The sequence below is a fragment of the Sylvia atricapilla genome, chromosome 1 (genome assembly GCF_009819655.1).
Source record: "Sylvia atricapilla isolate bSylAtr1 chromosome 1, bSylAtr1.pri, whole genome shotgun sequence".
NCBI lineage: Eukaryota > Metazoa > Chordata > Aves > Passeriformes > Sylviidae > Sylvia > Sylvia atricapilla.
Window position 1 is genome coordinate 82,418,933 of NC_089140.1, and position 15,638 is coordinate 82,434,570.

Consider the following 15,638-nt stretch of genomic DNA (forward strand, 5'->3'; position numbering starts at 1 on the left):
TAGTTGGCTTTATTGCAAAAATATATTGTTTAAATTTTGAGTCTAGCAGAGATATTTTTTTAATGAAATGGGCTTCCAATTTCCACACATTCATTATAAAACCCTATTCAAGTCTGAAATCTAGACTACTTCTTGACAGTAGGTGCAGCATCTAAAAAATGTTTGCAGAGCTCAGACAAAATCCAGCATAAGTTACTCCTAATTGTAGCTTGTTACAGGAGAGCGAACATAGGAGAGAGAACAGCAACATCAAAGCACTTGGTCAAAGCACACAGGGCAAGAAAAAGAAGCCTGGGGGGAAAATGCAGTTTTCTGTCTTGCATATGACCTGAATAATAATTTTTCACAGGAAAAATCAGGTAGGCCATTTACAAACAACAGAATTGTTTTGAAGTGATTAGTCAGAAAGAACAGTCCCTCTCCTGTACCTGTCCCCCTTGTCCTTCACTTTGACCTGCAGCCATCTCTTCCACCTTCCAGTTTCCCTGAGGCCAGGATGCATTTGGAATCTACCATAATGCCACAAGTCACTGAAGATTCCGGCCTGAAACTTGTTGATTTCTCGGTCTTGGTTGTGCTCAGGAAGCATTTAGCACAGTTCAACTCTCAATCATCCAGAATTTTTCAGTACTTCAGGACAAACAAACATTTAATGACATCAAGTAAAAAAAGCAGATGACAGAAGAGCCCAGCAAACACCTACATTTTTGAAGCTATTTAACTGGTTATATTTCCACACTGTACCCCACTGTACTTTTTAAGCAAGCCAAGGTTAAAGAACAATTTTGCAGCTAGAAGGACAAACTGTGAGCTATTTCTGTTACCTTTCAGAAAAGAAAACAGTCTGAGAGCTTGAACCCTTAAGGAAAGGCAGTCAAAGCATTTGACATCTTGTTTATCCTACCAGATGATCTTTAACATTGTCTGTCTTTACTGCCAAAACCTACCCAACAGAAATGATGTAAAGTATTGACAGAAATACTGTTTCCCCCCACCTATTATTATTTAAAAAACAGAGCTCTATAAAGAGGTTTACAATATCTGGTTGGGGAAAAATTTTTGCTGAAGATGAATGCACTGACGTTTGTATTTGTATTCTTCCACACTCTTAATCCAGAGCTCAAAATTGTTAACAGCACAAAAACGAACTGAAGAGGGCAGTCCAGTCTCAGTCTTCATAGCTTCCAATGTCATCAGTTCAGCAGTTCAGCATGCCAAAGGAGAAAAGAAGATGAAATGTTATTCCTCTCTTTGCCTTTCATTTTTTCTTTTTTTTATACAGTTGAAATAAAAATGTAGTGGCTCAAATAATAAAACAAGAAAAAAAGTTTGTACATATGACTAGCCCAGCGATCATTTCAGAGCATATATGGGCAACTGGCTTCTAGTCTTTGATCCAGTGGATGACTTCATATTTCATTACAAAATATTTTGGCGGCTATGATGTGTTGCTGCTGTGTCCCCACCCCCCCCCCCCCCCAAAAAAAAAAAAAAAAAAAAAAAAAAAAAAAAAAAAAAAAGCAGCAGCAGCATCTAAAACTATGTCTTCAGTAACCAAGCTGAGTTCTTTCAAAAGCAGAGTATTGCAGACTGACAGCCACCACCCTCAGACTAGTTTTCATGAAGGTAGGAGGCTTAGGCACTCTCTCTGGACTAATTGTCTTATGTTGAGTCACCTGTATGAATTAACGGGATGAATCCCAAAGGGGAATTGGCATTCCTCCAGTTCCGCACAGCCCACACAGAAGTGATCCTGCACATGCCTGCCAACAAACCTTTAGAGACAGTGAGGAAGATTCACTTTTTTTATTTGAACACCTACTAAGGCAGGCAGGAATACAAATCCTCCTAGTGAACCCACACTTCCCTTCACTTCCAGAAACATACACTTAGAACCTGTCATCTAGTGCTTGCTTCCTGAACTTGAGAGAAAGAGATTTCACTGACGTGTAGTTCAGTATCTCTGATGGATTCGCTCCAAGGTAGCTTTATTTAGGAATAATTCACTGGAATAGGGCACTCACTCATGTCTCATATCTTCCTGATGTACTTTGTTCAAGTAGAGGCTTGTCTGTGTAAGCTATTTTAATTAACACTTTAAGATAAGCCTTCACCATCTGCTCTCCTTTATAATTACCAATGTAAAGGGAATCTCATTCTCAGTAGTATCATTAAAATGCAAGATAATAAAGAAATACATAAATGCATGCCATTTTATTCATTCCAAGGGCACTCATTTGCTGTGTTCCTTTTTACTGGTTTTGTCTCATCTAGGACTCAAAGGACAGAGCAGCACTTAATGGTGCCCAAATATTTCCTTGACTGAGCCCTTGGGACTGCCTTTGAAATAATGTATGACTCACATGAGCTTCTGAATCACAGAAGAGAAAATTGTATTGTACCAATATCATTCTAGACCAATGAAACTTTAAAGAAATTCCATGGATTTTTTTCTTCATTAAATTCCCCAGCATTATCTGTTATGAGGAGAAAGGGTATTCATCAAGCATACAAGAGTAAAAACAGGAATCATACCAGAAAAAGTTGCAAAAAATAAATGAGAGAAGTGAAAAAGTTTTTTTAAGTATTGTAGCACCTAAAATTATAATTTCCATTCTCCAGGCACTTTGAACTCTCTTAAGTTATGGTTTCATGTGTTCTGCAATGACCTTGCAACGTGCAGAGCAATCTAACCATCCTTTCCATCAGCACGGCCAGCAGGGAGAATGCTCAGAAGTGTCCCACTGCCTTCTGCAGTACCAGCCAGCCATAAGCACTTGTTACCAGCTGTACACCAAGGACAAAGCTGAGACAACAGCCAACAAACCACTGGAACTGAGGGGAAAGAGCCCTCTCAGCAGCACTGACCAAGAAGATTTTGTGTCATAAAAAAGGAAACTCTTAGCAGTTAATTACCAGTACATTTGGGAAAAGTTTATCTTTTGAACTGTATTTACTGAACTGAAAAAGACAAGTGTATGAAAGAAGGGATCCAACCATCAGCTTCTTTTGCTAATGGAATGGAGGACTCTGTGTATATGGTGGTCTCTTGGCTCCCCAGAGGCCCTGTGGGCCCTGACTCCTACACCCAAAGAAACCATCTATATAGTTCTTCTATTGTTCAAGTACAGAGACAGGGTTCCTTTGCAGAAAGGGCATCAGTGATATTTTGAATGAAAATAGTTATACTTGGTATTGAATTACTAGTACTATTTTTAGATGTAAACAAAGAAGATGTCATTCTATAAATTATTCAACAGCTGTCAGACAGAAACATTAGGACTCACATAGATTTTAACTTGCCCAGAACTGGAGTCTGGTTTGTTCCCAACTGCAGATTTTTTCCCAAAGAAAAAATGATGTTTCTGAAATTAATTCAGATACAAAATTAATCAAATAATATATTAATCTTAGATTTATAGCTCATAATTCCATCAGTTTCTTCATTACTTCAGCATTTCATTTAGCTTTACTTTTTTTCTGCAGTTCTTGATAGCTAATACTAAATAGTCTTAATTCATAAATATCTAGTACCTGGACTTATGGAAAGATTTCAGCTTCTTTCCATATTTCCATCAGAGTTGATTGTTCCTGATATAAGCACATTCCATTAATCAAACAAAACATGAAACCCATCAAATGTCAGTAATAACTTAGATATGATCTGTCATCTCTTTAGTCACAGCAAGTGATTTCTAGTCCATTGCTCAGTATTTATTTGTATTTTTTTCATTTCAGTGTGCTAAGGTAAGTAACAAAATATGTGAAGTCATTCTAAATTTCCTTGCAACGCTGAAAGATAAGAGGTGAATGCCACTTCTTATTTTCTTTTAACTTGGGGATCTCCTTCATATCAAGCATGTTGAAGCTACATGAAACTTAACTTTGAATTTCCTCTGCTCACAGAAGCACTTGGGACAAGATGATTTTCAGAGGAGAGGTGCCCTCCAAATGTCTGGATTCACTGTTTATATGAGTGAAATCTTTCCGATGCGATGCTCAAGGCTATGCTGATAAAGTGCATCAACACCAGCAGGAGCAGTCAGGCCTCAGATCTTGCTCCTGCCCACACAGCTGCCTTGGTAGAAACTAGTTCCCATCCAGGAGTGGTATCTTCATATAATTAAAATTATTCATATCTTAAAATTATCTAAAAAGAGCTCAGAACCACCACCTTGGTACAGTCTATTTCTTATTGCTCTCCTGCTCCACCTGATGGTAACACTAATTTGGAAATTCATAAAATAATGCATGTTGGAAGGGATGTCTGGAGGTTATCTATTCCCCCACTACCAGCCTCCTCAAAGTAAGTCAGCTTAGGTCAGGTTCTCCAGGATCTTCTCCAGCTATATTTTGAGCATTTTTTAAAATGTAAACTCCACATCACTTTGAGCAACCTGCTCCAATTGTGTATCCGTGTTTGACAGATGCAGCTGAGGTACCCTTATCAGTACTTTGCACAGAAGGTGGTCCCCTGGTACAACTCTAGTTTGCTGTAAAACACTTGTACAGTGCCAGACATGAATGCCAGTTTCATAAATGTGAGGCCCATTTTTTCAGACTTTGTCATGTATATTATGTTTATTCCTTCAAGCTAAGGCAGGAAAAGCACTATGTAAATAAATGCAACATGTTTACTCAACATCTCCGCGCAACCATTGCTTGAGCTCCTGTCCATGAATCTAAACCATGCTGATATATCCCAGACTACCCTTAACCAAGGCTCCAGGACTCCATGGAATGGGTAAAGTACAGATTTTCATTTTTTTGGAGTCAGTGAAACTGTGTTATTGAAAGGATTGTACTTGAACATGATGAAGGTAAAACAAGGATCTGAAGACTTTCTAAAACAACCTTCCTCATTGTAAGTCAGCACAGAGAATTTGCTGGCATCTTTTTATTTTTCAGGTTTTATACCAGCTCTTACAGGATGCCATTTTGGAAGCAATTGGTCATTTTTGCAGTGTGGGTTTCTTCCCTGTGTTTTTTGTGGTATAACTTCTTGTTTGCCTGAGAGTACACAAACATTTTGAAGATAACACAGGGATGCTGTATACGCAGATCTTTAATGCTACTAAATGATGCATTCCATGCTTTGAAGTTTACAAAAGGGAAGCTTGGATTTAAATCCTCACCCTAGAAATATAAGATATCATAGCTACATACTTGTGCTTCCTGTACATTGCATGAGGGTGATCAGACCCTTTACAAAACAGCCTCAAATCCAGCACGTTTACCAACAAACCAATGTCAGTGACAGAATGAACAGCCTGTCTTTCTTCATGAATAGCATAGGGCACCTGAGTGGTTGCATAAGAGCAATCCATTTTTTCTTTTTATTCCAGAGGGTTTGCTGAAAGTGCCAGAACTGCTCCTGAAAACATCTTCATATAGATACAGAATTAATTCAGTGGTTCTGAAACAAGCAAGGCTGAAGGCATGAAACTTCCTGCCCTAAGTTGTTTGCTCAGTAGAGGGACTTTTGGATTTAGATCCCTGCTAAAGCAGAAATACAATTATCTTAGAGATTCACCAACTCCAGCCCATTCTTACTTCTTGTCCTCTTGGCTCCACAAGTGTGGCGTTATCATCTGGTAATACCCATGCACCTATGGAACTCACCTTCCCCCTGAAGCTCTAAGACTTAGCTACTTTTGTGGATGAAGGTTCATGACAGAAGGATGGACACCAACAACACTGTCCAAGGGAAAACTGGGCATAGTTTGGGACTTCACTGCTGTTCTTCCCAGTTTCAGCCAAGAGATATTTTAGCAGATGCAGAATTTTAGTTGTAGGATATATAGAACCCTGAAACTTCTCTGAGAGATGACTAGTGAATTTCAAGTGTTTTGAAGTTCAGCTAGCAACTGAGCAGATGCTTTCTCATCTGTAATTTTGAACCTTGACACCCTGAGATTTATCTATATCTGGCACTGAGGGCCTCTCCTGTATGTTCTCCTTATTACAATTACTGCTGAAGCTGATGATAGCTGCCCTTTTTGTATCACCAAATTCAATTCCTCCTAGCAGCCTTTTAATTAACTCTGGTGTTCAGTAGACCAGTCGTCAGAGAAAGGCAAAAGGGGATCATAAAATTTCATTTTGCCCATGCTTACTCCTACTGAAAATTATGACTCAGTGGGAGAAGAGGAGGCCGATATGCAGCACTGAATGATTCATTACAAATACTTCAGAACTCTGACAGAGCTTATCATTAAAGTTTTTATAGATGTGTTTCCTGGAGAGAATCCCACGGTCCAGATCTTTCAGTGCAGGCAGGTTCAGTTTCACCCAAAACAAAGGTGGGTAACAGCAGCCTCAAGCAAGCCCTATGAGCCTTTCAAATTTCTAGCTTCCTTTGAGATAATCTCAAGAAATTTTGAATTTATGTCCATTTCCCCCAGGCTTTTAGGAGTGGTAAAGTACAGTAAGTAAAGACTGTATGTGTTTTGTAGATGCAACCCAAAACAAATTCCTGGGGAATTTGGTAGTGGAGTACTGCTCAAAAAAATGAAAACTTCTTGGCAACTAGGAGAAGGGAGTTTATTTTTTATCAGACTAACTTACACAGACAGAAGAAATAGGAAAATGTTAATGTACAGAAACTTTGTGTATTGAGCAGAAGGCAGAGATTTTAAAGCTGAATAGAAAGTTGAGTTTTCCTCTTGCACAAACCAAAACTAAATATGTCTTTTACCTGATAATTTTTTTATGACTTAATTTTTTCCTGCCTGAATCTTTTAACCAAAAGAACAGTAGACCTCTTCCAGATGATTTCATGTTGTACAGTTAAAATCTGCAGCAGCTGAAACAAACGAGTGGTTTAGAATCTTCATTTAAAAGGAAAAAAGTTAAGTAGAATATTACTGATCTTGCATCACAAAAAGTGCCGTTGATGTACAATCTGAATACTGACAAGCATCATCTTGTTCCAGGTGCCATCTGCAATTTCTTTACAGATAAAAAGCTGTGGGTGAAAACCTTCTTACAAGCACCTGCTGCTAGGGAGCTCACCCAGCAAAAGCTGCTCCTGCTCTGAGTCAGCTTTATTTCAACAACCACACTATTCAACAAAGTTGTCTTGAAAAAAGGGGTCACTGTGGAGGGGTCCCTGCAGTCCAATCCTCCCACTCTGCTCCATCACAGCTCAGCATTGCCTTATCCCTGATCACCAAAAGTGCTCAACATGAGCTTCCTGCTGCCCAGGCGTGTCTTTGGAGAAAACAGACGTGGATAGCATGATGTAGTTGTAGCTGAGAAACAACGTGATGGCTGAATGGTAGGAGAAAGAGCTGCATCTCTGGCATTTTAAATCAGATTTGGGGTTACAGATCAGCCCAGCTCTCTCAAGGAGCCCATAGCTGCTCCACCACAGGCCGGCAATGCCTGAGAGGGTGGGTGGTAATTATTGCTGTGGCTCCTCTCTGTGGGTCTGTGGCCTCTTCTCAGAGCTGTGCAAGCCTCACCCAGCTGCACCCGGGCAGCACCTGCCCTAGCCTTCCTCAGCCTGGCACTCTCATGCTGCTGTGGCCACAGCCTTGTCCCTGCAAACACCCGCATCCATGGGGGGTTCCCATGGGAAACGGTTTCCACCAGTGCAAGAATCACCTCTTCTTTCCCACTTTTCCTACTCCTCAACTACAGTTTCAGTTTGCAATATAGGAAAAATATTACTTGGGGTAATGAATAGAACAGATCACCTTTTTTCCTGTGTTTTCCATTTCTTGGAAAACAGCTTGTTTTTCTTCTTCTCCTGATCAGGCTGCTGCTCTGTCCCACCCTTAATTTCTATTTCAAGGGGCTGGGGTGGGCCTTGACTCTGTCAAAGCAATACATTTATAATCTTTTAAATTTTTTTCTTTGAATAAAGACCAGCCATAGCCCTCCTGTTCTTTCAGCATTTCCAGCTTGTCCAAGATGATCTGAAATAGGTGTCTGAGCACAGTTTTCGCATGTGAGCTTTTGCAATTGCTCCTAGTTCAGGAGCAATCACTTCCTGGCATCAACTTCAATGATGAATTAATTCTAGGGGGAAAAAAAAGCTTGTTGCAAATAATTTGATAGAATACATAATTTCTCTCAGGAAAACTATGCTATACAGAAAACTGACATGCTTTCATTCACCTAACTGTAAGAAAGTTACATTTTTTAAAAAATGAGAAACATTCATTATGAATTGCTTAGGCTGTCACAGGAAAAGAAGAGATTCATGTATGGAAAATGAAGAGTTTGACTATGCTTTTCTGTAGTGTTTCTATTGAAACAAAATATGTTGCTTAGCACATGACTAACTCTCTAATTCTTTTGGTAGGAAAAAAAAAGTGTAAAAATTACATACCTTATTACCATACAATGTGTCTGTGATCGTGACTTCTAAAGCTGGAATAAAAAAGAAAAGAGACCTTTCTTAATCATCACTTGGTGTTAATACAAAAGCACCATAAGGAGCAGATGAAACAAACCATTTAAGTTAATACACACTTGTCAAGCAAGAAGCAGTATGATGGCATGACTCCAGTCTCTCAGAGGAAGGAATTTTTTTGTTCAGTGAAAGCTGATATGTCAGTGAGCCGCCCAGCACAAAAATAGGAAATGAAGCTAAGAAATGCAAAGCTCTTCCATTCCTCTCATCTTTTCTCTTTTCTCTTTTCTCATTGCACCAATACATAGCCATCTTTAATTTTATGGGAGGATAGAAGAAAACAAACTTGTCAACACAGCTTGTCTTCAGAGCTTGACAAAACTAGAAATAAGTTTTCTTTTGTTGTTAACATACAATGACATTTTTCACAGAACTATTACAGGTATCAGCTCCCTATAAACATATCTGTCCTATTATAGCTAAGCAATACTTAGGGGACAGAAAGCAGTTGAATGAAAACCTATCCCTTGCTAGAGGAACAAACAGTCAGTGGACTGCCAGCAAAGTCACGTAGCAGACTCTGGATGACATGCATGCCAGAGTTCCTTTGGATCTCTCCAATCTAAAGGACAATGCTCTCTTGTGTGCCAATCTGTACTTCATTACCTCATTAGGTAAAAATCAAACAAGGTCTCAATCTTCTCTCAGCAGACTAGTCTAATGGATAACTCTCTGCTTCATACTTTCACTAAGTCACAAATTCATTAGCTGACAAAGGCAATAACTCCAAAATTCACTCTCTCAGCCAGTGTACATGTTGCTCTCACTTTAGCTTAGTCATACTGCTACTGCCATACATCAGGCTTTAGCATGAGTTGTGTGTTAGGCCAAAACCTAGGCAGGAGTCAAGTAATCACCCACACTTCATCACTTAAGTATAGGCAAAAAGTCTGGTAAATCCCACACTGCAGTGGGTGAGGTACTGCAACTTTTCCTGCCTCACTGTGGGTGAGGGTAGGGGAAAGCTTTGAGCACTTCCATAGGAAAGTCTAGCATCACAGTTTATTATTAGATTACATGCTTTCAGCATGATGTTAATACTAACTCTGGATGCATTAAAAAAATGCAGAAAAAAATACAGTGATCCTGAGTTTCAACCTAAGATGCAATATGCCAGTTGCAGATGGTGTACAATCCATAAAAATCTCATACCAATGATATTAAGTAGTATTTTCAGTTCCTAGTACAGTTGTGGAAGTTTAGTCAGTACAGAAACAGTAATTTGCTTTTGATAAGCAATTGTTTTCTTATACTTGTTGATTAAAATTTTCATTTCCTCAGTTTGAGAATGTACCACATCCCATAATGTTCCTAAGGGTCCTCTCCAAGCTGTAAGATAGTATTCCAGCAGTCAAAACATGAATTAGATTTTTAGTTTCTATAAAGTCATCCTGTCATTACAGAAAACATCACAAAGCAAACCAAATGCATATATGACCCAATTTTTACTTGAGTACAACCATGCAATGATCACACACTTAGCCTAAACAGCAGTTACCTGAGGCCATACTATTTGTACAAGGGTGCCTTGTAGTTCTAAATGTTCAGGGCAGTGCTGTTAGTGCTTTCCCCATTTTACATCCATGAGTATTGACTGGGTTACCTTTGTTATCCATATATTTTGCCCTTTGAACTGTCAGCCACATTCTGTTGGCTACAGTAACAGGGAATGTGATGTGTAAATGGGTTCATTTTCACTTCCCCTACTGATGGTATGGTGCTAAACAGATCTACCCAACAGACTACTTCTGCTTGCTACTCCTAAGCTTTGATAAATGGAGGTTACAATGCTGGCATCAATCCAAATAACCGGGTTCTTAACATCACAACATTCCCCTTATGGATCCAATGGGTTTGCAGTCCATATTCATTTATAATAAAGGTTTGCATGGCAACACAAGAAATGGTGCTGCTGAAATTTGAAACAGAATTGTGAACACCAGCATACATTTACTTGAAAATCTTCTGTAGTTTTCTCCAAGGGTTTAGGCTAATTATCAAGATGTCAGTAGTTGCATCCTTGCCATTTATTATATCCAGGGTCTGTTCAATTATAGCTTATCTGCTTAATAGTCCTAGACTGGACACTTAATTATTCAGGATTTCTGAACTGATAAAGTTCAATGCTCCTGTGCCCAATCTAACTGCTCCCAATCCTCTGGAAAGATTCCTAACTTTGCAGATGTTATGGTGGGACATCACCGTTGCTCACACGTAAGTACTATCAATCATGAGTAATGGGATTATACTTGAGCTAAGGTTGTCCCATCAACTCAAATAGAACATCCAAAATCTTGAGAGATAAAAATTGCAAATCTTTTTAGAAATCCTTGAGTAACTATTACTGCTGTAGTAGTGGGAATAGAAATCAGGGAAATTTCAATTTTGTACTGCCCCCTGTGGCACACAACCTTGATGACTCGTTACTCACTGACTTACAATGAATTCTAATGGTTCTGTTTCCCAGCAGTCATCACTGTCCCTTGTTGTGTTATCTGTTATTTCACACATGTACAACTGCGCAAGAGGAAAAACTAACACAGAAGAGCAGGAGCTTTAACAGTGTTGTGGTTGTTTTGGGGGGGTCCTTTATAAATGTAATCATTTCTCCACCCAAGTCCAGGTTGCCAGACTCTTGGAGAGAAGCTACAGGCAGTCAGATGGATATCTGATTCTTTCTACCTCACTAGTGGGTTTCAAATATACTGGGCTCTCGAGGGGGTTTTCCTCACCCAAGATTTAGGTGGTTTAAAGTCCTTGGCCCTCTAAAAGCCCCGAGTCGCGTTGGTGTAAAAAAGAAGAGTCCTCAAGGTCTGTTTTCAGGTTTCTTGTGTTGTTTATTATTTGATATCTCAGAATTTTCTCTGCTCCCAGCCAAGGTCTGTACAGCAGCTGGGACACGAGGCGACTGCCCACAGATGGGACATTCCCTTACATTTATACAGATAACTACGTGTCAGTTATTTACTATTTTGTACCAATGCCCAGTGCCCACACTAGAAGTGTCATTTCTACTTTGACCCAATCCATTCTAACTACTTTGTGCCATCACCACCCCAAAAGATGGAGGATGAGGAAGAAGAAGTACATGAGGTACCACCCAAATTCCACCATCTTGTCCCCATTTACTTCTATTCTATAAACTCTAAAACTACTGAATTCTGTATTGTCTACTATACTAAACTACTATTTTCACATCCCGGTGGTTTGTAATTCCTTTTGCAATGTTGGAAGCTTTTCCCAGGGATTAAAATCAAACCCGGTGTTTTCCTGGGCTCTGTGCCAAGGTCTCTTAGCCCCCTGGACTGGCTCCACACCCCCCTGTCCAGGGGTCAAATTCCCTTCCTCAGGTCCCAGGCCAGCCAAGGGGCCTCTTAGCCTATGTCATGGAGAAGGTGTGCTTGGTTATACCATGATCCATAGGTGTGCTTGATTATTGCACTCTGCATCAACGTTTCTCTAACAATGTAAGGGTCAGGCTTGTTTGATATATGAAGGATGCCGACTTTCCAGATGTTGCCAACATTCTCTCTGATGATAACACCCCACCAGGGAGTGTTAATGTAGTTCCAAGGAATAGGTACTGTATTTGCTCAATGGACACTTTCCAAAGCAAACAAGATAGACACTTTCCACATCAAACGAACACATTTCACTGGTATGTCCAGGATCTTGGTCTGTATTTACTCTGTAATGATAAATTTCGCTTCCATTTCCTATGTTTCTTTCCCCCAAACCCACTGCAAAGTAACCCAGTGTTTTCAGAGCAACAGTGGTGAATTCTCACCTAATGTCCTAGATGCCACACTGAGGTGTTCAAAGCATCCTGTTTCTGTTGGTTCAGCACAGGAGATTGTTCAAAACTTGTATACAGTGACTACCAGTTGCTGTCTGTCAGGATTTTAACAATTGCATGGCCTCTGATAAATTTATTTCCTAATTAGTGACACTATTTTTTAAACAACCTGCTTCATCTTTCTCCTACACCACTACTCTGAGGCCATCATAGTTAGTGCAAAGTCCACTTTACCTCCATGCCCAAGGCAACATTTCTGTATTAATTTCCTTTAAAGGTTACCTGACTGTACTTGTTGTGGCATTGGCTGTGTAGCAAAACCTGGTGGCAAAACACTGTACAGGGGTCTTACAGGCTACACCTAAAGGTACTGTTTTACCAGCCAGCACAGGTTTAAGAATAGGTGTTGACAATGCAATTTTTTGTTCCTTCCCTGGTTTAAGGGTTCAGTCCCTGCCAGTCCTTTGTAAGTTGGTAGCAGCTTCTTTTCAAGAGTGGAATGACCGTGCTCATCACTGCCACGTACACACATACACTGCCCAACAGTGACCTCCTGTGGCAATGGGAATGTTTCCAGTTCTTTCGACAAAACAGCAGTGGTCAGGCTGATTAAAATGTGAACAAAAGGAGGAAATGTATATAGTGGAATCCCTGCCAGGTAGAAACAAATTGCTCCCTATCTGCTTCTGGTACATGTCATAGAATCATAGAGCCAGAGAATGACAGGCTGGATGATACAACCTTTCTTGTCAAGTCAAAGCATTGTCTAGACAAGATAATCCAGGCACCTTGCCCAGTTGGATTTTAAATGTATCCAATGTTGGGGAACCTACTGCTTCTCGGGGGAGATCATTCCAACGCCTGATTGTTCTCACTGGGAAAAATGTTCACTGGTTTCACTGGTGAAACAGAATTCCTCCAGGAGTAACTTTTACCCATTACCCCTCATCCTTTCCATGGAATTCTTGTAAACATAGAATCTACATCTTCTTTGTGGCCACCCTTCATATACTAGAACATGGTAATATAGTCTTCCATAAGCCTTTTTTTCTCAAGGCTGAAGATACTTACTTCCCACTGAACAAACTTACTTCCCACTGAACAAACGTAGCCTCTCTGCATATGTCAGGCTTTCCAGTCATTGGGTCATCTTAGAGCCCTTCTCTGGACCCTCTCCAGTCCATCCACATCTGTTTTGCATCCTGGGGACCAAAACTGAACACTTTTCCAGGTGTGGCCTGATGCGTGCTGTATAGAATGGGATAATGACTCCTCTGCCTCTGCTGGTGAGATTGCTTTTGATGTAACTCAGCATCCTGTTATCTTTTTCTGCACTGTTCACCCATATTGAGCTGCTTCTCCACCAGGCCCTTCCACACGGATGCTCTCCATCCTGGTAGATCCCATTTGTCCTTACAGTACAGTTCTTGCTAGCCCATTCTTCAGCCTACGTAGGTATTCCTGCAGGGCATCTCTCCTTTCCAAAGGGCCCATTTCCCTATGCAGTTTGGTGTCATTGACAAACCTCAACTGAGTAAAGAAATGCTGCTGGAGAGGAGAAACACAAGCCCTGCTGGCTGTTGAACTCTAACGGCACTGGGTTGACCCTTCTCTTGAGATGGAGAGGAGAACAGCAACAGCACAGGTACCAATGGGATGTCATTATTATTCATTATGTCCCTTCCACTTCCAAAGAATTCCTCTCCACTCCCACAGATGAGAGGTCTGACCACAGCTTTTGTTGTGGCTCCATAACCTCCTCTGGAGCCAGAGGCCTTCATCCCTAAGAAAATGATGCCAAAAACACTGCCTTCCCAGGTGACCTGTGGTGCACTTGGTGACAACTCTACAACTGACTCAGGCTTATACAAGACCAAGCCAGGGATGCCAGGTTCAAGACCTGCAGTCCCTACTGCTGCTCTTGAGTCTGCTGTTGAACTGTGTGGGTACTGAAGGCTTCAAGGTGCTTCTCCTCCTTGCTGCCCTGCAGGAAAACAAAGGTTTTGAAGACATGACCCCAATACTGTGTGTCTTCCTGTTCTTTTTCAACAAGTCTCTCTGCAGATCACACCTGAGGGTGGTGCTTTAGGATATCCCCAGGGCTCTGTTCTGCCTTCTCCTGCTGTGACCAGAAGAGCCCAGCTAAGAGAAAAAAATCTGCTGACAGGGATGTGCTGGTGTCCCCTGCCTCAGAGGAAGTGTGGGCTTAACTTTCTCAAGAGGGCTAAGCCAGTTCTCTGAAGCTGAGGGAGAGGATCACCTGACTCAGGAGGTTGAGGAGCTTCTGGAGTACCAGGAGCATGTTCTAGGGTAGGGGATTTGTCCATCTGCTGCAGCCCCTGTAGTGCAACAGTGACCACAAAAAAAAGGAGCAGGCACCCTGAGGCATGACCCCATCTTAGACTGAGTTCCAGGCATAAGGAGAGCTTTGGCATGTGCCTGACAGGTGTCTGCCATGAGGGACAGCTTGGTGGAGAATGCCTCTGGAGCAGGCAGCAGTGTGCCAGGCCTGCATCTCCTTCTGTGTTTGACCCCTTCAACAGTGGGGGATGTCAGGGTTTCTTCAGGTGAAGGCTGGTTCTGCTGGCATAATGCCAGAGCACACAGGGCATCTCACGCACAGCCTGTGGTCAGGGCTGTAAATGGACACCCTCTGGTCACACAGTGGCCACCGTGGCCATTCAGACAAAGGCCAGCTGGACCCAACAGCAGTGTCCCCACAGTCTGTGGCATTGCACACAACTGACAGAGAGCAGTGCTGAGGCAGAACTTGGCCTGTGAAGGTTTCAGCAAAGCACTGTCTTGGCATGAAGACTTGAGTCTTTTGATCAGCATTAGAGTCCTGCTGCCCCAACCTTCTGCATGGGGCCATTTCAGAAATTTGGCTTTGGGCAGAATTGCTTTGAGCCCAGGGACGATTTTTTAGAGTGTGCCCCAAAGGACTGAGCAGTTCAGGGCTGGTGCAAGGAGATAGAGTGGGGCAGGGCATTTGGTAGGACCAGTTTCAGGGAGGGAAACAAGCAAGAAAGCAGAGGAGAGAACTGTCTTTGATAAGAACCACTTGGCAACAGCAGCAGCTTTCCCTTGTTTGTACCTTGCAGCCCTTCCTGTCTCTGCCCGAGCTACAGGCACAGCAGGAATTGTGAGTTCAGACTAGGCAGACTTGCACTGGATCAGAATGCCGTGCACCTGTTGGGTGTCTCTGAGCTCACAGCAGCCTGCCTGGAGACTGCTTTTAAAAGAAAAAGCTAACCACATGTGGTTTCCATGGCTGTTTTCTATAGGAACTGCCTTCCCATGCCTCTATTGCTCCTTTTTTCTTGGCCTGCAGAAAAAAAGTTAAGAGAGGTGCTGAATGAAGCTCCAACCTTGCGACTTGATAAGTCACTGTCAAGCTTGCTATTGAACTTCGTTAACTCG